The 20,986-nt window shown below is 56.5% G+C and overlaps 1 pseudogene; it reads left to right on the top strand.

The window, feature by feature from the left end:
- The window catches only part of LOC102756478, a 62,780-nt pseudogene that overhangs the window by 16,872 nt on the left and 24,922 nt on the right, over positions 1-20,986 (top strand).

Genomic DNA, 20,986 nt, shown 5'->3' on the forward strand with positions numbered 1-20,986 from the left:
CTCCCGCCCGCCATCTGATTGTGGACTCCACTCACGCCTCCCACGCTGTTGTTTTAATTAAACTCCGAGGAATAGGGCACAATGTGGTGCGTGATGAACAATTTTGTTTAATTAGGAGCTCGCAGTAACGTCAGGCAGCCGCGGCCTTCCCCGGCACCCACGCGCCTGCTCCCACCCTGGCTGGCTGCCACCCACACATGCTCACGGGGACCCCAGCAGAGCTGCGTGCACATGGGAAGTGCTAACATGTGTGGGTGTGGCTGCATACATGTGTGAACATGCATGCACACATATGGAAACAGGAGCACCGAGGGCTGCAGGCAGACCAGCCTCCCTCATGCGCAGGCCAGCTCCGCGCACCAAGCACTGAGGCCCTATTGTTTGGGCATCAGCCTTTGGTGCTGTTCTCGGTACTAATGAGAACCACCGCTGGGGCCTGAACCACCTCAGACAGGGCCCTACTGCTCCCGATAGCTCCAGGCCTGGTTTGGGGCTTCTGCAGCTGCCATCCCAGCCTCCTCCGGGCTCAGCCAGGCTTGGGTGCTAACCCCGGCCTGGCTGTGTCCTGCCTGTCTGACCTGGCACAGGTGCATGTCTGTCTGAGCCTCGGTTTCCCCCTCTGTAATAGGCCCCCTCTCTGAGGAGGGCACAGGGAGGCACCTGCACAGAGCCTGGCACGTAGTTAGCGTTCAGGACTTGGGACCGGGGCCACTTGCCCTCCCTGCAGCGCCCCCTGCATGGGCCGCAACCACAGCTGTCTGTTCCGCGGAGGGAATAGGGTGCCGTGTCTCCGTCCAGGGTGGCTGTGCCAAGCCCTACCCTGGAGGGGTGGCGTGTGATGACTGGGCCTTTGCCCTGTTTTCCCATCTCTGTCCTCAGAGGACCAGCTGCCCCCCGGTTTCCCCAACATCGACATGGGCCCCCAACTGAAGGTGGTGGAGAGGACGCGGACGGCGACGATGCTGTGTGCTGCCAGCGGCAACCCTGACCCTGAGATCACCTGGTTCAAGGACTTCCTGCCCGTGGACCCCAGTGCCAGCAATGGGCGCATCAAGCAGCTGAGATCAGGTGAGTGCAGGTGGCAGGAGGATCTGGGAGCCACAGAGGGCAGCAGGGGGAGGGCAGCACCTCCAGGGCCCAGGCCCTGTGGGCTGATGGGAGGTAGAAAGGCAGAGATGGGGGGCAATCGTAGGGGGCATTGACGATGGGTGTCTTCCAGTGGGGATATAACGGGGCACAGACTGGCAGGTTGGTGGAGCTGTGGCAGATGATAGGAGAGTTCTTTATTGCTGAGTGGGCACATAACGGGCCGTTTTGCACAGTGAGTTCCCAGCGAGGCACAGGGTATGGTGGCTGTCTGCAGTGCCCAGCAGGGAGGACACGGGGACAGACAGGCAGAGAGGATGGGAGCCACAGAAGGTGGCCTAGGGACAGGGCCTTCTGTGCTCAAGTAGTGGGCGTGTCCGGAGGAGATTGCGGCATCGGCAGGTAAGGTGTGGGGAGCCGTGGGGAGCTGCAGGCAGTGTCTCCAAGGCGGAAGCAGTAAGGAGGCTCTGGGCAAAGGCAGGCGGAGGATGGTGAGGTCTGTCTTTATGGGGCACAGACAGGCAGCCTACCCTGCTTGCCGAGGCCCGGGCTGGGCTGGAGGACCTTGGAGAGAGCGCAGGCCTCGGTCACCTCAGGGGTGGAGCACAGTCGTCTCGGCTTAGCACCTACGTGCCCCACCTGTGAGTCCACGTGTTGGGGGCTGTGTGTGTCTGTTTCTGTTTTCCCTGCTTCACGACTCGTCCATGTGTTTGTCTGGGCTCCCTGTGTGACCTGACCTGTGGCACATGCAGCCATGTCATGTGTGATCTGACCTGTGGCACATGCAGCCATGCCATTAGCACATGGTTCGCCTTCTCCCTCCAGGGCAGAGCTTGTCTGTGCGAATCTCAGCCACACGTGTATCCATGTGACAGTCCCTTCCGTGCACCTGTACCCAGTGCAGTCCCCTAGTCCTGGTGCGTGCAGACGCGGGTGGTAGGGCTGTGCCCGTGTGCACTCACGCATGTTTCAGTCCGTTGTGGGCACACACGTTGGAACACACCTCTTTTTGCTTTCTCTCCCCTTGCTCTGAGGACTCCGCCTGGGAGCCACCCGTGCCTGAGGCCTCCCAGTCGTTCTCAGTGCCCCTTCCTCACTGCCCGGCCACATCTTCCCAGGAGCCTGTCCGCCTACCCTCTGCTTTCTGTTTCCCTCCCCAGGGAAGACCCAGGCCCTGAAGAAGGGCAGACATTAAGACCAGAATTTCTGCACCTGGGAGAGAGCTAGCCTGACCCTCCCCACCACCCCACGACTTGACCGGAGATATTTGCAGCTTTGGGGGTTCAGCTGGGGGAGTGATGGCAACCTTGGGAATCCAGTTGCTTCCCTGCTGGCTTCCACCATCGTCTCCCCTATAGAGTGAAGTGATTAAGAGCCTGGACCTCAGGACCTGATGCCGGGGTCAGGTGTCAGCTGTGTCCTAGAGCAGGTCCTCTCTGGGTCTCGGTCCCTGGCGCTATTGTGAGGGCCCAGGATGGAACGCCTGGCACATACTAGGTGCTCAGTGAACATACGCTGCTTTGTGGATCCTAATAAATCTGATTACTCTGCCTCTCCCTCTGCACCCCGCACCCACGAGTTTACAGGCGTCTGCACAACCACCCGTTAATGATCCTGTTCTCTCTTTCTTGTCCCTCTGTTGTAAACGTTCAGAAACCTTTGGTAAGTCTCATTTCTTCACCATGTCAACAACTAACGTTCCCTCTGTGTCCCCCTGTCCCTTCCCCTCAGACTAACAGCCACCGTGACCGTAACTGTGACCCACTCCACGTGGCATGTTTACTAACCCAGCCCTCCCTAGCCAGGCGCCAGGGAACCGCAGAGAGAGGAGCCCAAAAGGGAAAACCCCAGATTGGATGCTGAGGGGAAATCCGGAGCTTTGCATACAACAACCCACCTGCCCCATTCTGCGCCTTGGCGCTGCTGGGAAAAGGCGAAGTGACAGAAGCCCGGGGGCCGGGGCTGCAGTGGGACGGGAGTTTTCTAACTGGGCTGATCATGGGCTCTGCTCATCCTCTTTCCCCAGCATCTAGCCTGAATTCCCTGAAATCGGTTGCTGGGCTAATTCTTACTAAGGTGAGAATGACTGGTAGCGGCCCATGATTTTTCCTTCTTATATTTCTTTGGCTACATCTTTTTCCTCTCACTACAGTGGCCATGGTCTATTTGGGCATCTTGGGAAGAAATCCTGTTTGCTAGCCTCTAGCTTCTACCATCATAATTTATGTGTAGTGAAATAGCTCAAAGCAAGGGCTGACCCAGACTCCCAACTGCCCTAGGTTCTAGTTCTCCACATTGCAGCCTTAGGCAAATTCTCATTTCTTCTCTGTAAAGAGGAGAGAGTGGCCTTGTCAGGTTGAGGATTTTGTAAGAGAGAACACGGTGGTTCCAAAAAGTTTAGGCTAGAGAGCCCCCAACCTGATAGGCTGGATAGCTGAGTTCAAGGCCCACTCCTGCCTTTGACTCATGGTGTGACAATTCCCTGGCCCTTCTGGGGCTCAGTTTGCCTATCTGTAAAATGGGCCTGGGCTTGTTGTATTTTTTTACCCTCAACAACTCTGCCCTGGCCTTGGGGTCCCCTTGTCCTCAGCAGGGTTATGAGCTGTCATTGGGGGAGTTGGGGAGATACCCTTCCCCCTACCCCCTGAAAGATGAGCAGAGGGTGGGACACTCTAGTCCGGGACCTCCTTTTCCTGTCTCCCAAGTTGTCTCAGCCCCCGTACCCACGTGGACACACACACAGCCCTTTTTTCCTCTTTTCCGTTTGGAAGTAAAGGAGACTGCAGGCCCTCCCTCTCCCTTTGACCCCCTTCACTACCCTCCCCTGTCTTTCGTACTTGGCCTGTCTGTAACACCTTCCCTTTGCTTTATTAATGCCCGGCCCTGGGGCACTAACCCGTCTCCCACCGTCTCTAACACGATTCCTGAGATCCCTACTGCTCCCTACCCCGCCCAAGAAGGAAAAAAGGAAGGGAGGTCATTGACCTCCCTCCCTCCACCCAGAAGGAAGGCAGCCACAGGCCTGGCCCGGCACAGACCTCTGGGGCCTCGATGCCCTCCTTCCCGAGGAGTGCCTGCTGCCTGCGGGAAGCCCTCCTGACTGACAAGCCCTCAAACCCACCCTGCTCCTGGGAGCCTTGCCCCCTCCCCCGGTGGGGTCTGCAAGGTCCTTAAAGCCAGGCTGGCTCGGCTCATGGCCTGGCCTGGCCTCCCTGGGGCCCCCGGCCCCCAGGACTGCCTCCTGTCGTTCACCTGACTCTCTCTGCTTCCCTTACAGAAAGCACTCCGATCCGAGGTAAGAGGCTCTCTACTCACCCACCCACCCACTCATGCTCTCTCGCTGCCCACCCCGCCCCCCAGGCTCCATGGAGGGCTGCCTCAGGCTCCATGGGGAGCTGCCTCAGGCCCCCCTCCACATGTCTCCTCCTCGACACCCTGCCCAGAGTTCTTCCATTCTCTGTGTCTATGTTGCTGTCTGTGGCTCGAGGGCTGAGTCCGGCCATGGTGGCTCCTCCGGCCACCTGGCTGCGGGCGTGGGGCCGCCTCCTGCTCAGGTGCCTCCCATGCCCACCCAGAGTGGGAGAAGCCAGATTGAGACCATGGCTCTGTATGCAGTCCTTGTCCATCTCCAGCCTCCATTTTCCCGTCGGTAAAGTGAGTGTACCAGCACAGAAGGGGTCTCCCAGCACTGCAGCTTGGATCTGGGGGTTGCAGCCGGAGGGATCGGGGAGACAGGCAGTCTCAAAGGTCTGACTTTAGCCCCAGAGAATAGACTACAATGGGCCTGGATAGGAGCCCTAGGAAGGAGTCCGGGTCTAATTTGGTGTTTCTGCGAAGTGCAATGTGAGCTGGGGCAGCCTCTGTGCCCCTCTCTGGGCTTCTATGGTAATACTTGCCTTCCTGCTTCCCCAGAGCCTTGAGGTTGGGGGAAAGTAGGAATGTTAATGGGGCAGACCCTCCTCTGCTTCCCAAGTGACGTGTCCCGTGTCACTCTCCTGGGACAGCCACGAACAAAGCTAGGAGACGGGGTCTGCTGGGAGCTTGGACTGGATTTCCGGACTCAGTGCCAGGGACCCTGATCGAAGCCTGCGATTCTCACCCACTTGGAGACACTCACCCGTCTTCCTTTACAGGTCGCTGGGCACTGGGGTCCAAGCCTGTGCGTTAGACCCGCTCAGAGAGGTTCACTCGTTACTCACTTGTGGACGTGAGGGTGTGCCCTCGGTTTTGGTTTCAGGATTCCTCGGGGAAGCCCTGGGCTCATTTCCATTCACTCACGGGCACTGTATGCTCGATCGCAGCCTGTGCTTTCAAGTATTCCTGAGAAGTTTCATTCATTCTTCTGTGTTCGTGGGAAGTGACGTCTGCTTTGGGCCTGTGATTTCTCACATGCTGAGGGGAACTCGGCCCTGTTTGCATTGGCCTCGGCTCGTGGAGCTGTGACCTGGGCCTGTGGTTTTAAATACGCTTGAGAGAACAGGCCTGTTTAAATTTCTATCCGCTCATGGCCAACAAATCCTTTGAGTCAGGCTCAGTGGTTCTCAACCTTCCTAATGCCGCGACCCTTTAATACAGTTCCTCATGTTGGGGTTACCCCCAACCATAAAATTGTTTTCGTTGCTCCTTCATAACTGTAATTTTGCTACTGTTATGAATCGTCATGTAAATATCTGATATGCAGGATGTATTTTCATTGTTACCAATTGCACATAATTAAAGCATAGTGATTCATCACAAAAACAATATGTAATTATATACGTGTTTTCCGATGGTCTTAGGTGACCCCTGTGAAAGGGTCGTTCAACCCCCAAAGGGGTCGCGACCCACAGGTTGAGAACCGCTGACCTATCGGCAGGGGTGACCCAGTCCTGAAGTGTTGTTCAAACGCTTTAAAGAATGACAGCCCTGCCTCTGTTGACTTACGGCCCTGTGGGCTCCGGGGCCTGTGATTGCACACACACGTGAGGAACCAGACCTGTGTTCCCCTACACACGGGCACTGGGTAAAAACAGCACAGCACCCCAGCTCCCCGGTTCCCACATCACCAGGGTGGCCCGTCGGGTCCCCAGGGTCTCGGGATGACCGCTGCGGGTTGCAAATGCTAACGCGTCTCTCCCTTTGCCTGGGCAGCATCACTCCCTGCCTTTGCAAACACACCTTCATGGCACATGCTGCCCCAGCTCGTAGTTCATGTTGGTGGCCGTTTATGAAGCCCCAGCCCCATGACCAGCCGCTTTTATGGTGACAGTGGTGTGTTCGGGATGGTATGGGGTGAGGCACGGGGTTGGAGGGTGGGGGGAGACGAGCCAGGGGGCGCCGGCTAACTCAACTCTTTCGTCTGCCTCTCCGGCCCAGCCAGAACAAGAGCCGGGCCAGGTGGGGCTCTGGGAGAGCCCCCCGAGCACCCCTGGGCCTCCCCTGACTGGGCAAACTGTCTCCCCTCTCCCCACAGGGGCCCTGCAGATTGAGAGCAGCGAGGAGACCGACCAGGGCAAATATGAGTGTGTGGCCACCAACAGCGCCGGCGTGCGCTACTCCTCGCCTGCCAACCTCTACGTGCGAGGTAGGGAACGCCGTATCCAGGTCGAAGGCAGGGACCCGCCCCATCCCATCCTCCTCCTCCTGGGGCTCGCAGCCTCTGGGCTCCCCTGTCCCCTGCAGACCTGAGCAGGAGGGCACCCGTGCCCAGTCGAGGCAGCACCGTGGGCCAGGCGGCGCCCCTTCCAGATCTCCGTTTCCTTGCCTATAAAATGGGGCAGTTAAGTCCCCAGCCCCATGTCTTGTGATGGACGCCCGAGTGGGGTACCGGCCTCGGAGGGGGGGTAGCAGGAGGGAACAGGGCAGGGCCTGGTGGGGGGGGTCAGGTCAGTCTTGAGCCTACAGGGCCGGGGGAGTCTGCAGGCCTCTGCCCCAACCCGCCCGCCCACCCAGTCAGCTTCTCTGTGGTGTGTCGTGCGTGCCTCCCTTGTCATGTGCTCGCTTCGCTTCTCCAAAACCCGTGACCTCGTAACTCGCCTCACTGCCCCCCCCTCCAGCGCCCTCCATCTAAGAGTTGGGGAGGGGTCTTCGAGGGTGCCCCCCCGTGCTGGCCCTCAGCCTTCCTAGAGCCCAGTGCTCTCTCCCAGTCACCCTCAGAAAGGACTCGTGGGGGCCAGAGCGAGACCAGGGCACAGCAGGCACCTGCCCCCAGCGCCGGGTCTGTCAAGCCAGCAGGCTTCTCCCGCCTGAGGCAGGGGGCTAACACATACTTCCTTTGGGGTCCCTTGGTCCCCTCAAAGACCCTGGGGGCTCCCCGCCCCCAGTGTGTCTGCGACCCCCTTACCCCTGGCTGCTTCCCTTCGGTCCTTTCAGAAATTTTAATCGGCCTCCTCCACTGTTCCCGTTCCTCTGCCTCCCGCCTCCCATGGGTGCTTCTGATCAGATTTGTGGTAGAAACAGCTTCTGCCTGCCTGCCGTTCAGACCCCAGGGCTGTCCCAACTGGCCCTGTACCCTTGACGCCAGCACGGCCCTCCTCCAGGCCTCAGTTCCCCATTCGACACACCAGGCCCCTGCCATGCTTCACCCGGGAGGCGGGCGGCTCCTCCCTCGCCCACAGCCCACCAAGCACAGCCCCACACCGCACCCAGCCCACCGGCCCGGAAGCCGCTCCTTGGTTCTGCACCTGGGGTTTTGCATCTGCTCTCTGAGGAGGAGGCTGCATGGAGGGAGGGGACGGGGACGCGGGCTGGCGGGCGGGCAGGGGGCACGCATATGATCCGCTGCCACAGCCCCTCTGGTGAGTTCTAGTGTGTCCATGGCTCCAACTGACTGGTCTTTGTCTAACCTGCTTATTTTTCTGCAAACACCTGGGATGGGGTGTAGCAGTCTGGCAGAGCTCAAGCAGGGTGGGGGCGGGCCTCTAGCCAGGCTATGCCAAGGAAGAGGGGCCCTTGTGTCCTCAGCCCCCAGAGGTGGGGTCCCCGGCATGTGCCTCCTTCCTTTGGGGGGGCGGGTATCCAGCCTCCCAATCTTTGCCTGGGTCTCAGATGCTCCATAATTGAACTTAAGGAAAGAATTGTGGAAGGCAAGTATAGATCATGTTTGTCAAGGAAGGAGTGGAGGAAAAGGAAAAAGGTCATTGCTGTTCTTCTTTATTTTTTAATTTTATTTTTATTTTTTGGTTTAAAGAAAAGAAAACAACAAACGATTGCAGCTTTTAGCCTTGGGAAGTCCTCTTTTTACTCTCTGTATCTCCCCTATTTTTTCTCTCCTCCCCATGTCATTGTGTTCTGCATCAAACCCCCTTTACATCCCTCAGAGCTTCGAGAAGGTTGGTGTGTTTTTTTCTTTTTTACTTTCTTTACCCACATTTTTACATTCTGAAAGTGACACACACACACACACACACACACACACACACACACGAAATACACACAGACACATACGGACACACAGACACGCACATGGAAAAATGATAGAGAAATGAACTAAAAAAAAAAAAAGAACGGAATGCGAATAATAAGCGCAGAGCAAACAAAACAAAACAAAAAACGGCCAAGCGTGAGCAAAAATCCAGAAAGACACGAAAATCTCAGCCTCGCCCAGCCCGGCCTAGGGCAGGCCGCACACATGCGATGCTTGCATTGTGGTCGCCTCTATGCATCCTGTTGGTAATGTTGTTGCTAAGTTTTTTGCACTCCTCGTCGTCATGGTAACTTGGGCCTGATGCATGCTGGGAGAATGTAAAAATTTCTCTGCATGCCACTCTTGTCGGTTCGGTTTGGTGAATTCCCAACGCCTTCTGTTGGAGTGTTTCTCGTCTTCCGTTCCGTTTTTCTCTTTTGGTTTTCTTCATTTTTCTTTCTTTGTTCCTTTTGTTTAATTATGAGGTTTTTCGTTTTGTTTTGTTTCATTTTTGGGGGGAGGAAATCATTATTTCCCCCCCCCTTCCCATCCCTTTCACCCAGCCCCCTCCTCCTCCAAAGCGTTTTGCCTTTGGTTCTGTCTTGTGTTTCTGTGCTATTTGATTTCGGTTTCTTGGGCTGAGCTGTTCTGTGGTTGTTCTCCGAACGCATTGTGATTTACAAGCCAGTGTTCCTGTCCCAACTACCATCTGGGAGGGTGGCAGTCCCACAGCTGGGATGCTGGGCAGAAAGTGACCGCCCGGGTCCAGGGGGTGGGGGCATAGACAGATGGTGGGAGGTGGTCATAAGGTGGTGGGGTGTGTGGGATGAGCAGCCCAATTTGCCTGACCCTCCCCAGCCAGCCCCCTTGTACCCAGATCTGGCACCTCAGCCTTGCCAGGCAGCAGTGTGGGAAGGGACTTAAGCAGGCAGGGTCCCATCGTCTGCCTCGGCATGAGACCACCTCCCACTCTCCCAAACAGTCCCCCCAAAAACAGGCACTTGCAGTACAGCTGAATGGGCTGTCGGCATTTTGAGTTCTTGTTCAATGTAGTGACATGTCCAAATGTGGGGCGTGGCTCCCTTAAACCGGACCATCCTCCCAACTTGATGCGTGCTTGACACTGAGGCAGCATTCAGAACGGCAGCTGGTGTGTGACTTCGTGGGGCCTGGCTGGGCACAAACACGGAACCGCCCCTCAGAAAGTGTAGCCTGACAGACTGGGGACGTACTTCGCCGGTATTCCCGGCCTTCACCTCCCCGGCAGCATCGGCTGATTCCCCCACCACCTCGCAGGCTCTGGGGCTAGTCACAGGTGTCTTTTGTCCAGACGTAGAGCACGGTCACTTTCTGAGCCCTGAGCATCAGAACTGTGGAATTCTGGAGAAAACCCAAGGGGACTTTGGACACAGCCTCTCCGCCCCTCTCTCTGCCTCCCTGATTCTCTCTGCCTTTCTCTCTGTCAGCTTTCTTTCTCTCTGTGTCTCTCTCACTCGCAAACCTTCAGTGATGCATGCTCCCATCATTTGCTCCCTCCCTTGAATAATGGCAAGCCCTCGAGAGTCCCACTCCAACCCCCAAACCAGCCTCCAGTCATATCCACTTAGATTCCTAATCTCCAGCCCCAGCCACGCCCCAGCACAGATGATCACTGAGGGCAGAGGCAGCCTCTCTGGGGTCCCCCTTCCCCCTCTTGTCCCTTCACTTAACTCCCAATTATTAAGCGTAGGGCCAAGTTGGCAAGAGGAGTTTGGATGCAAAAAGAGGAGATGTATTTCTCTTGTCTTTTTTAATCCTCGGTGAGAGCATCAGGCTGACCCTCAAGGAAGTTCCAAAAGATGGAAGAGAGGGGTCTCCCAGCCCCTCTACCAAAACCATGTCCCAGTGAGTTGGAGCTGAGGGTCTCTGAAGACCACTTGGACTTTGGGGGCAGTGTTGCCTACTGGTGAGAGCACAGACTCTGTGCTCCAGCAGATCCAGGTTCAAACCCTGCCTCTGCTTCCTGGCTGTGTGGCTTTGGGCTCGTCACCATTTCCGCATCTAAACAGTAAGGATCTTTAGTACGCCTGGCTCACTGGGTAGTTGGGAGGATTCCATCCAGCTAATTAACGCTCCTCAAGTGCCCTGTGTAGTGCAAGGCGCAGAAGAAATGGCTGGTGGGGTTGTGGTAGAACAGGGAAGTAAAGAGTTCAAGCAGATGATCTGGAACAGGCACTGGCCTTGTTTGGGGACCTCAGTTTCCCTGTTACGTCCTTCGCAGATCCCCTGTTTGCATAAGATGGCTTATGGGAAAGTGCTTTGAGAAGAAGGGCAGAAGCTAATTCATTTGCTCAGATCTCATTTTTTGCTAGTGCTTTTCTGAGGCCGTTTCATGATCTCATTTTCTCCTGGCTCCAAACCCGTTCCCGTGAGATCAGTGGCCTCCCCAGAGCCACGTCCCTCCTCCTGTGCCCTGTCATCCCCCAGGCAGTTCCGTGGCCACAGTATCAGAAGGGGGGAAAAAAAGGCCCAGTGTGGGTGCTAGACTACCCTTGCAGATAAGTCCCAGCCCACCCCACGAGATGTGGGCCACCTGGCACATTCTGCCCTCAAGGCTACAAGCATTTACATTGTTGCCAGAGCAGCCAGCCCTGGGAGTTAATTGCAAAGAATTTCCAGATCTATTTTTTTTTTTTTTCAATTCACAATCTCCAGCTTTGCTGATCCTGGGTTGCTCAGGGGGTGGACTATTCAGACTTGCCCTTCTCCCGAACTTCATCTCTGAGATCCAAAGGCCCAGAGTCAAAACCAGGCCCATTTTGTGATTCAGCTGGCAGCCGCACTCCCAGAACTCCCCGGGGAGGTGCAGCCAGGGCTTTTGACAAGCTGGGAAGATGCCAGACTATATGCTCCCTGGCTGTTAAAGTTGTTTTTTCTCTTTAAAATCGTAAGCCGTGAAGGTGTGAATTCGTGGCCAAAGATGGTGTCTTTCCCGCTTGGTCTAGAGGCGGAGCTTCATTGAGCCACGGTGCACAGGACCCAGGAAATGGTGTGCCACACAGCCCTGTGGTGGGGACACACAGGGAGAACGCAGAGCAGCTGGAGGGAGACCTGGGGAATAGCTTTCACTTTCCAGGGATTTAAGATTAGGGTTTTGGAGGAGGCCATGTGGAGCTGGGCGTCACCTACCGACCGGAGGGAGACCTAGATTGCCCAGTGCCAAGGTGTTCCTCAGAACCTTTCATTTGAGACCCCTCCCCCGGTCTTTTCATATCATGTTATGGAATTTTATAGGACAGATTGTTTTTAAAATTAAATTTCTGGCACTCAAGCCATATAATTAGTGGACATGACCTCTGAGTGCTCCCCTTACCTCTTGGCCCCCCCGAAACAGGAGTAGTTGAAGATATTGGTCCAAAGATATTGGGCCTGGAACCCCTCTACCCTCCTCTATCTCCAGATGGACTTCCCGTGGGGAGTGCTGGCCAGCTCCCCAGTCCTGCCGATTATACCCAGCCACGCTGCCCCCAAGGGCCCGGCCGGACTTGACCATGGGGGGTAGGCGATGGCAGATCAGGCCCCAGCCCTTCTCATCCCACCCTACCCCTAGGAGAGAGGGGGCTCCAGGGTGGGCTTGGCGGGCGGCGGGAGGGAGGCGCTGTGCAGGAACACTGAGCTCTAGACCCCTCTCGCCTGCTGCCTGCCTCACACTCTCTGCATTGCTGTTTCCTCTGTTTTTGGTGGGGGTGAGGGGACCATTAGATTACACCTCGTCATCCGGAAGGCCCACGTCCCAGCTGCAGCAAAGGGGGCCGGGGGAGCCCGTCGATTGGCCAGATCTCATCCCGTTTTCTGCTAGAACACAGCAGCAAAAAGCACGGGGGGAGAGAGGGCATGAAAGAACAAACACCAATAGAAAAATCGATAGTGCAGCAAAATGTCCGCTCAAAACGCCAACTTGCCAAGGCCGCTGGTCAGCCCGTGGGCCAAGGGTCCAGCCAGGTCCCTCCAGGCCTCGCATGCTACCTGATGGCGGAGGGAGCTGGTAGAGGGAGGAGGGAGGCAGGAAGGCGGGGGGCTGGGGGGCAGATGCCTAGGGCAGGCCGTACCCACCCTCCCGGGGCTGCAGGCTGCGGTTCAGTGGAGGGGCTGAGAAGCGGGACTGGAAATGAGGCCTCGGAGCCCCTCCCTTCTGACAGGTGTAATCTAAGCTTCAGTCCGCGGAGGCTGCAGAACTTGTGGCGTCTCTCCCCTGCCCTTCCCACCCTCACCCTCATTTTGGAGTCCAGAGGAGCACCCGGTAGCTTCTCTCACCCCAAAATGCCCAGCAGAGCCCCCCCACCCCCACCCCCTCGGAGCTGCGGCTTGCTGAACCATGGAGATGTCTGACACTGTCGAGTTCCCTACCTAGTGCTTCAACCAGATCACCTCACTTTTGAGTTTCCCCTTCCCCTGTCCCCCACCCTTCTCCCCTGAACCCCACTTTTGGTTTTTGAGTTTCTGCCTCTTCCTGCTTGGGGGAGGGGTCGTCTCCCGGTTGCTTTGATGGTTTTTGAGTTGTTTTTCCATGTGAATCGGGGTTTGAAGCGACCCACCCCCTCCCAAACCTGCCACCCCCCCACCGCCCACCTTCCTGACCCCTCACCCACGCGGGTCCCCCCGCTGGGACCCCCCGGCTACTCGGTGATGAGAAGAGCTGGAATCGAGAGCCAGCTGGAGCGTGCTGAGGACCAAGGCTGGTGTGGTCCCCTTATAACCCGCCTGGACCCTCCATTCAGGTCGGTAATTGGGGGCGGGGGTCCCGCGGGGCCGCCCTGTCCCGTGGGCTCCGCGCCCACCTTACTTTCTCACCCGCACCTCAGACTCGCAGCCGGGGGTGGAGAGATGACGTGGGTGGGTGTCAGCACCAAACTGGGCAGAACACAGGGTCAGCCGCCCATCCTTGCCAGTGGGGAGGATGCCTGGGAACCTTGCGAGACCCCCATGGGGGGGTCTGCGTCACCTGGTGCCAAAGGGCAGAGTCCTCCCCAAACTCGTGGCAAACCAGCCCACCCTGAGGAGAGGAGGGGGTGGTGAGAAAGCAAGTGGGCAAAGTGTCTGAGGCGTCAGCTCTTAGAGCTATTGGCAGATCCATTTAGCCGATGGCTGCCGGCCATGTCGGGGATTCTAAGCACTAAAATTACTGTGGTTGATAAATGCCCTCCCACATTTAACTGACTTACAGTTAACAAGCTCACACAGCAAGTCTTTTACATATTCAAGATGTATGCCTTGTCTCTACTTCTGAAAGAAAAAAAAAAGGTACTTTCCAAATTGTGATACTTCCTGAAGGAAGATTTGAAAAAATTTTTATTTTATTTTTTTTATTGATTTCAGGGAGGAAAGGACAGGGAGAGAGAGATAGAAACATCAATGTTGAGAGAGAATCATTGACCGGCTGCCTCCTGTCTGCCCCCTACTGGGGATCGAGCCCGAAACCTGGGCATGTGCCGCGACCGGGAATCGAACCGTGTCCTGGTTCATAGGTCGATGCTCAACCACTAAGCCACGCCAGCCAGGCATGAGGGAAGATATTTTAAGATCAGATGTGAACAGGGTCGCTTGGGCGGGATGTTGAGCCGTACAGAGGGATAAATTGGGCTCACATTTAATCTTTAAATTCTAAAGCCAGCGCTTAACGCCCTTTGATGTTCCAGCAATCCCTTTCTGTGTAAGCCTTTCACTGACGGCCCTGGGCGTTTATTATGGTGGTGGTTGGTTATTATCCAACTGGTGGTCGCTGGGCACTGTTCGGCCGACAGCTGTACGTGGGGGATGGGGACCTGTGCCCTCGTTGGTGTCCTCAGTGGGTAAGGACACACAAGGTTCCAAGAGCCAAATGCCAAAAAGGGACACCTGGCTATGGTTCTGCTACTGTCCACCGTGACGGTGACGGGAGCGGAGGCTCGCTGCATCGCTTTATCTGCGGCAGGGGCCGGGATTCCTGGCACTGCTCTCCGGCCCGCCACTTCCTCTGCGTCTCCCAGCCAGCCCTGGCCCCTCTCAGAGCCTCCACTCCCTCATCCACAACGGGACATCAGAATATTTGCCTCTCAGTGTTGTTGGGGATCAAGCGAGATAGGGATCCAATAGAAATTCTTACTCTTTCTTTTTTTAAATGCTTTAATTCTAACCCATCCCCAACTCTCCTAAAGCAGAGGATCGCATTGGTCTTCCCAGCGGCCTGCTGAGCTGTCCTAGGCACCGCCCCAGGCAGCCTCGTGGCCTCAGGATGTCACTGATGTCCCATGTTGCAGATGGGGAAACTGAGGCTCCAGGAAGACGAGGGGCCTTCCCAAGGCCCCAGGGCTCATTCAGCCACTGCCGTGCCCCCACCTCTGCCCTACAGGCCTCGAGGAGCTGGTCTTATTGTGCAGTTAGTTCTGGTCCGGTTTGTTCCGCCCTAAATGAGAAGTGGGCCTCAAGGGGCTTTATCGAGGGGGCTCCGGTGGGGCCGGGCTGGTTTGCCCCGAAGGTTCTTTCTCTGCGAGGATGTCACCTCTGTGGCCGCCGAGGCTCTTGGGTGCTGGGTAGGGGGGCCAGACCCTGTGTTCTGCCAGGGGTGGGGGGTACCTCCCAGGGGAAGCCACAGCCCTCCTCCTTTCAGACCCCGATTTTCAGCCCCACACCCATTCCATGTTGTTGTTGTTGTTTTTCTTCTTGCTTTTGGGTGTTTTGTTTTGGAAGAATTTTTTGTTTGGTTGGTGTTTTGGATTTCTCCTTTTTTCCGCTTTGTTTCTTCATTTGTTTCTCCTGGTTTGGACGTCGATGCTGTTTTCTGTCCTTGATTAATTAGCTCCCCGCGCTCATCCCCCATCGTGTTCCGTTTCCATGACAACGCAGCGTCGGGCATCCCACTCGTATGCCTCGCTGTGGATGCTGGTGGCGGTGGCTGGCCTGGACCACGTCCGCTGGCTGGCCGGACCCCATTTTCTTCCTCCAACTCCCCTCACCCTCCACCCAGCCCTGCCAGAAAGCTGCCCCCCATCTCAGAGCCCCCACCCATCACACCCCCAGTCTGTCAGCATGGCCCCTCTGTCTCCCCTCCCTGCCCTGCCCCCACTCCTTCCCTCAGGGGATGCCTTCCACGTCCTCCATCCTGTCTCCAGTGTGACTCTGGACTTTTCGTGGGGCTTCCTTTTCCGAAGGGCTGCCAGCATCTTGGCCCTCCCCCCTCCTCCCCACAGAGCTCCCCGCTTCTCTCTGCCTCCGTTTAGGGATTGAGAAAACAGGGGTTGGGGTTTCCACTGGGAACCCAGGCTGCAAGAGGAGGAGCCAGGCTGCCTCCCTTTATCCCCTACAGCCCCCTCCTCTGTAGAGCAGGCCACACCCCCTACCCACACCCTCGTAGGGTGCAGCTGTACCCCTTTACCATGTGAAAATTAGAGGCAGGTTGGAACGCTGAAAGTCACGTGTTCCTGTGTTGCCTTTTGAGACTCCATTCCGCCCTCTTCACAGTTAGAGACCAGACTCCTGGGCCCACCCAGGGCTGGGGACCTGCCCACGTGGCTTCCTGAAGGCCCGGGTCTGAGCCAGGAGTAAGCTCTTTCTGGCTGGAAGGCTTTACCAGGCTGCCCTCAGTCCTTCCCACGGCGTGTGCCTCCCCAAGGGGCCGCAAGCCATTCGGAAGTTAAGGTGCCTGTGAGCACGAACCCCTTCCTTTCCCCACACCCCAGCCCAGGAACCTGTCCAACTTCTGAAAATGGAGCCCCCGAAACGCGTCCTGCTGCCTTCATGGTCTGCGAGATGGGGACCGAAGGCTGCATCCGCTTCCCCGCTAAGAAATGCACAGGACATGTCCCCGTTTTCCTCAGCGTTCAAGTTCATTCCCCACATTTATTATTATTATTATTATTATTATTATTTTTAAACTGCAATTATCGTTGTTGTTGTATTCTGCCAGGGCTGTGATGTGACAATGTGGCATGTCACATTGGGTCACATCCGCTAGATTAACATGCAGCATTGAAGTGGGCCCCCTCCCTCCTCCTCTCTCTGTCTCTCCCGCCCTCTCTCTGTCCCTCTCCCTGTGTTCTCTCTTTCTCTGGCTTCCCCCGTCTCTTCTCTCTGGCACCCACATGAGTATGCACTCAGGCCCCTGAGATCCAGGCCTCTCCCATGCATTCGCTCTCTCTCCGTTCCTCTTCCTGCCTCTCTCTTTTTCTCTCTTTCTCCTTCTCTCAACCAATCTCTTTTGCATGCTGTTTGTGACTCTGAGAGCTGCATTTATCAATGGAAACTTGTGAGATCCGACAGAAGCTTTTAGAAGGGTTTCTATACCCAAAAACCACAAAAATTTCATTAGAGTTTCTCATCTTTTCCTGGAGGGCCCCGGGGAAGTGGGCGGGGCCCCAGTCACCAGAGGGAAGTGGGGGGTGGGGGGGACTGAGATTCCTGGCCTGTGCCACCTGGTTCCAACTCTTCCCCTGACCTCCCTTCTTCACTCTGTCCTTCCCAGAGCCCCCCCGCGTGCAGCCAGGACCCTCCGAAGCTCCCCACTTGGGAGAGCGAGTTGAGGGTCTACTTACTCCCTGAAGCCACATCTGTCATCAAAGATGAGAAACAGCTGATAAATTTTTGTGTTCGTAACTGTGCTGTGACCAGTCCCTCTGGTCTCTGAAACCCTGTTGCTATGAAATAATGCTTCATGTCTCTGATTATATATCGATATATCTCTCTTGTTTGTGAAGTACCTTCCTTTGAAGTTTTGGTTTCTTTGTGTTGGAATTTGGTTTTTTAATTTGGTTTCTTTGTTTTCTTTTCATTTGGAATTTTAAAAAAAATTCAACTGGGGAAAAGGAAACAGCCCTGTTTATATTTAAATTGTTTTCCACTTTTTCCCCCTTTTTTTTTCTTTCTTTCCTTCTTCCTTCCTTTCTATCTTTCTTCTTGCTTTTCTTTCTTTTTCCCTCTGCATTCTGTCTCCCCCCCAACACCCAACCCCACGCATCTCCCTCCTGCCCCCAGTCCGCCGTGTGGCTCCTCGATTCTCCATCTTGCCCATGAGCCACGAGATCATGCCAGGGGGCAACGTGAACATCACCTGTGTAGCCGTGGGCTCGCCCATGCCATATGTCAAGTGGATGCAGGGGGCTGAGGACCTGACACCCGAAGATGACATGCCCGTGGGTCGGAACGTGCTGGAACTCACGGACGTCAAGGACTCCGCCAACTACACGTGTGTGGCCATGTCCAGCCTGGGCGTCATCGAGGCTGTGGCCCAGATCACGGTGAAATGTAAGCGGGGGGCAGGGGGAGGCAGGTGGCCCCCCCTGAGCCTGGTGCAGGTGATGGGGTGCAGGTAGAACACCTCTGAGTTTTGGCTTTGGGCCTTCGTGGCTTTGAAGGGGAGAGTTCTGTGGTCAGATGTTTATTGCTTATAAATTATTCTGGGCCTGCCCCCATGGGGTAAGGCATGGTCTTGCTCTGCTGACCTCACAGTCCAAAGTGGGAGACACCTGTATAGCTATGTAGCTCTGATACAGGCTGATCAGGGCTGTGATGGGGGCCACCTAGCGCCATTCACACCCCCAGAGTAAAGGCCCCATTTCCCAGGAAAGTTAGGTCAGGGAAAGACTTTAAGTTGAAAGGGAATAAGCCAAAGGAGACGGAGCATCATTTTAAGAAAAGGAATAGCTTATACAGAGACTCAGAGGGAATGGGAGGGTCAGGTGTGAGGACTGCAGATTCTCCCTGTGTCTCAGGTTTGTGGTGAGATTCAGAGGAAGGTACCCACAAATATTTTTCTAGCTTTAGAACAGGGGCCAGCAAACTGCAGCCCTCAGGCTGAATCTGGCCCTCAACTTGTTTTTATGAATAAAGTTTTATTGGCACACACCCATTTGCCTATGAAAGCTTTCTGGCTACAAAAGCAGAGCTTAGTCTCAACACAGGCCTGCAAAGCTAAAAGTATTTACTGTCTGAGCGTTTGCAGGAAAAGTTAAATGAGCCCTAGGTCAGCTGGTTTGTTGGTCATTTTGCCGAGGGATTGAACTCTTGGTGAATGCGTCCTGAGGCCGGTGTGGTGTGCCATCTTGGGACAAGCGGGAGAGAAAGCCACAGTTATCCAGGTGCTGAGACACAGCTGCCAACAATACTTGGGCCCTACTGGTGGGGAGGACAGACACGTGTGAAAATGAGATAACCTGTGTGGTGATAGGAACTGGGCAAGGCAGCTTCTAGCCTCGGTGGTGAGTGAGGCTTAGGAAGGTTTTAGAAGGAGCTGGCCGTGTGGCCGTCTGGGCGTTCCAGGCCCTGGAACAGCAAGTGTGGATGGGAACAGACAGAGGGCCCTGTGGCTGAGCAGAGTGAACCACAGAGAGGGCTGTGGACTCGGGGCCGCCTGTGTTTCCTTCAAACGTGAATATTTTTCTTAAACAGCAAGTATTCTTTGGAAGTAAATATTTTCCGCTTTATGGGCCATCGAGCCTCTGCTGCAGCCACTCATTTCTCCCGTCAGAGTGGAATAGTGGCCATTGGTCAGTGCTGCTCCAATAAAACGGTATTTACAAAAGCAGGTGCCGGCCTTTGGACCGGCGTTTGCTGACCCCGGCTACAGGTGACGGGATAGGGGTCCTTAGGCCCGATGTCACTGCCAAGGAGACCCAGGCTCAGAGAGAGCAGTTGTGTAGCTGAGAGTCACACAGCTTTCCGGGCCTGTAGGCAGCACACCCGACTCATGACCATGCCCCCCACCCGCAGCTCTCCCCAAAGCCCCCGGGACTCCCGTGGTGACGGAGAACACAGCTACCAGCATCACCATCACATGGGACTCGGGCAACCCAGACCCCGTGTCCTACTACGTCATCGAGTATAAATCCAAGAGCCAAGACGGGCCGTACCAGATCAAAGAGGACATCACCACGACGCGGTACAGCATCGGGGGCCTGAGCCCCAACTCCGAGTACGAGATCTGGGTGTCGGCCGTCAACTCCATCGGCCAGGGCCCCCCCAGTGAGTCGGTCGTCACCCGCACGGGTGAGCAGGCCCCAGCCAGCGCGCCGCGGAACGTGCAGGCCCGCATGCTGAGCGCCACCACCATGATCATCCAGTGGGAGGAGCCCGTGGAGCCCAACGGGTTGATCCGGGGCTACAGGATCTACTACACCATGGAGCCCGAGCACCTCATGGTCAACTGGCAGAAGCACAATGTGGACGACAGCCTGCTGACCACGGTGGGCAGCCTGCTGGAGGACGAGACCTACACCGTGCGCGTGCTGGCCTTCACCTCCGTGGGCGACGGGCCCCTCTCGGACCCCATCCAGGTCAAGACGCAGCAGGGAGGTGAGGTGCCTGCAGGAGGTGTGGCTCCTGTGGGGGCAGCAGGATTCGGGGTCCCTGCGGGGGGAGAGGCAGCGGCGCAGCGTGCCTTCTGACAGGCAGCTGGCTGGTCGCGCCTGGAAGCCACAGGGTGGTTTGTTGGTCCCACGCGGCTCTTTAAAATACCTTCGTGCCGGCGTTTCAAAGCAGGAAGTTGTCCCAGAAAACCCAAATTTCTAGCTTCCCTTGGGAAAATCTAGTTTGGCTTAGCCCACCGAGCTGCAGTCAGACACCCGATAGCGCCCCACGGCTGCATCTGAACAAAGGGGTGCCGTTTCCAGACGGTCTTCACAGCTGGGCCCGTGGGGGTCTGAGAGCTGCATGCCGCCCATCTCGAAATACCCCAAAGGCGGTGGGCTGGGCTCCAGCCACCCAGATAGAAGGACCGGGCAGGTGGGGGCGGGGCAGGGGTGTGTGTATAGGGAATGGGGGGCACCTAGGTGTGTGGGACCCCAGCTCTCTGCAGGTTTCTGGTCCTTTCCTCGTGGGAAGACTGAGGCAGCGCAGGCGAAGAGACAGGAGGGTGGGGACTCTGCCCCCACAGGGAGGAAAGGAGGGAGCTGCACATTCCCAGTGGCAGCCCCACCACTTTCTCTGTCACTCAATTTGGGGGACGGGAGAGGCTTGGGGTGATTTGGAAAGGGGGTTTGAGGTGGACAACTGACAACAAGAGGGCAATGGGGGTCCCCTGGGAAAATAGTGAGAACAGTGAGAGAACATTCCGGAAGCATCGGAGACAAGCAGCCGAGCTCCACGGGGCTCAGGAGAAGGCAGCCACCGGGCAGGTTAGGTGCCCCAGGGGTGAACGCTCCCCGCCTCCCCCATCTCTGTTTCTCTGCCTCCCCCAGTGCCGGGCCAGCCCATGAACTTCCGGGCCGAGGCCAAGTCTGAGACGAGCATCGGGCTCTCATGGAGCCCCCCACGGCAGGAGAGCATCGTCAAGTATGAGCTCCTGTTCCGGGAAGGCGACCACGGCAGAGAGGTACGGGGGAGGGAGGGCCGCGGGGGGCGAGGCGGCAGGGCGCTCACTGGGCCCCTCGCCTGCTTGTGCTTCCTCCCATGTCCCCCTGACATCTGGGTGTCTCTCTTCCCCCTGCCCTTTGCCCCCCGTGTTGCTAATGTCCCACCTCCCTCTCCTTTCTGTTTCTCCATCTCCCCGTGTCTCTGTCTCTCCCCCCC

The sequence above is a fragment of the Myotis davidii genome, unplaced genomic scaffold, assembly GCF_000327345.1.
Source record: "Myotis davidii unplaced genomic scaffold, ASM32734v1 scaffold341, whole genome shotgun sequence".
NCBI classification, from domain to species: domain Eukaryota; kingdom Metazoa; phylum Chordata; class Mammalia; order Chiroptera; family Vespertilionidae; genus Myotis; species Myotis davidii.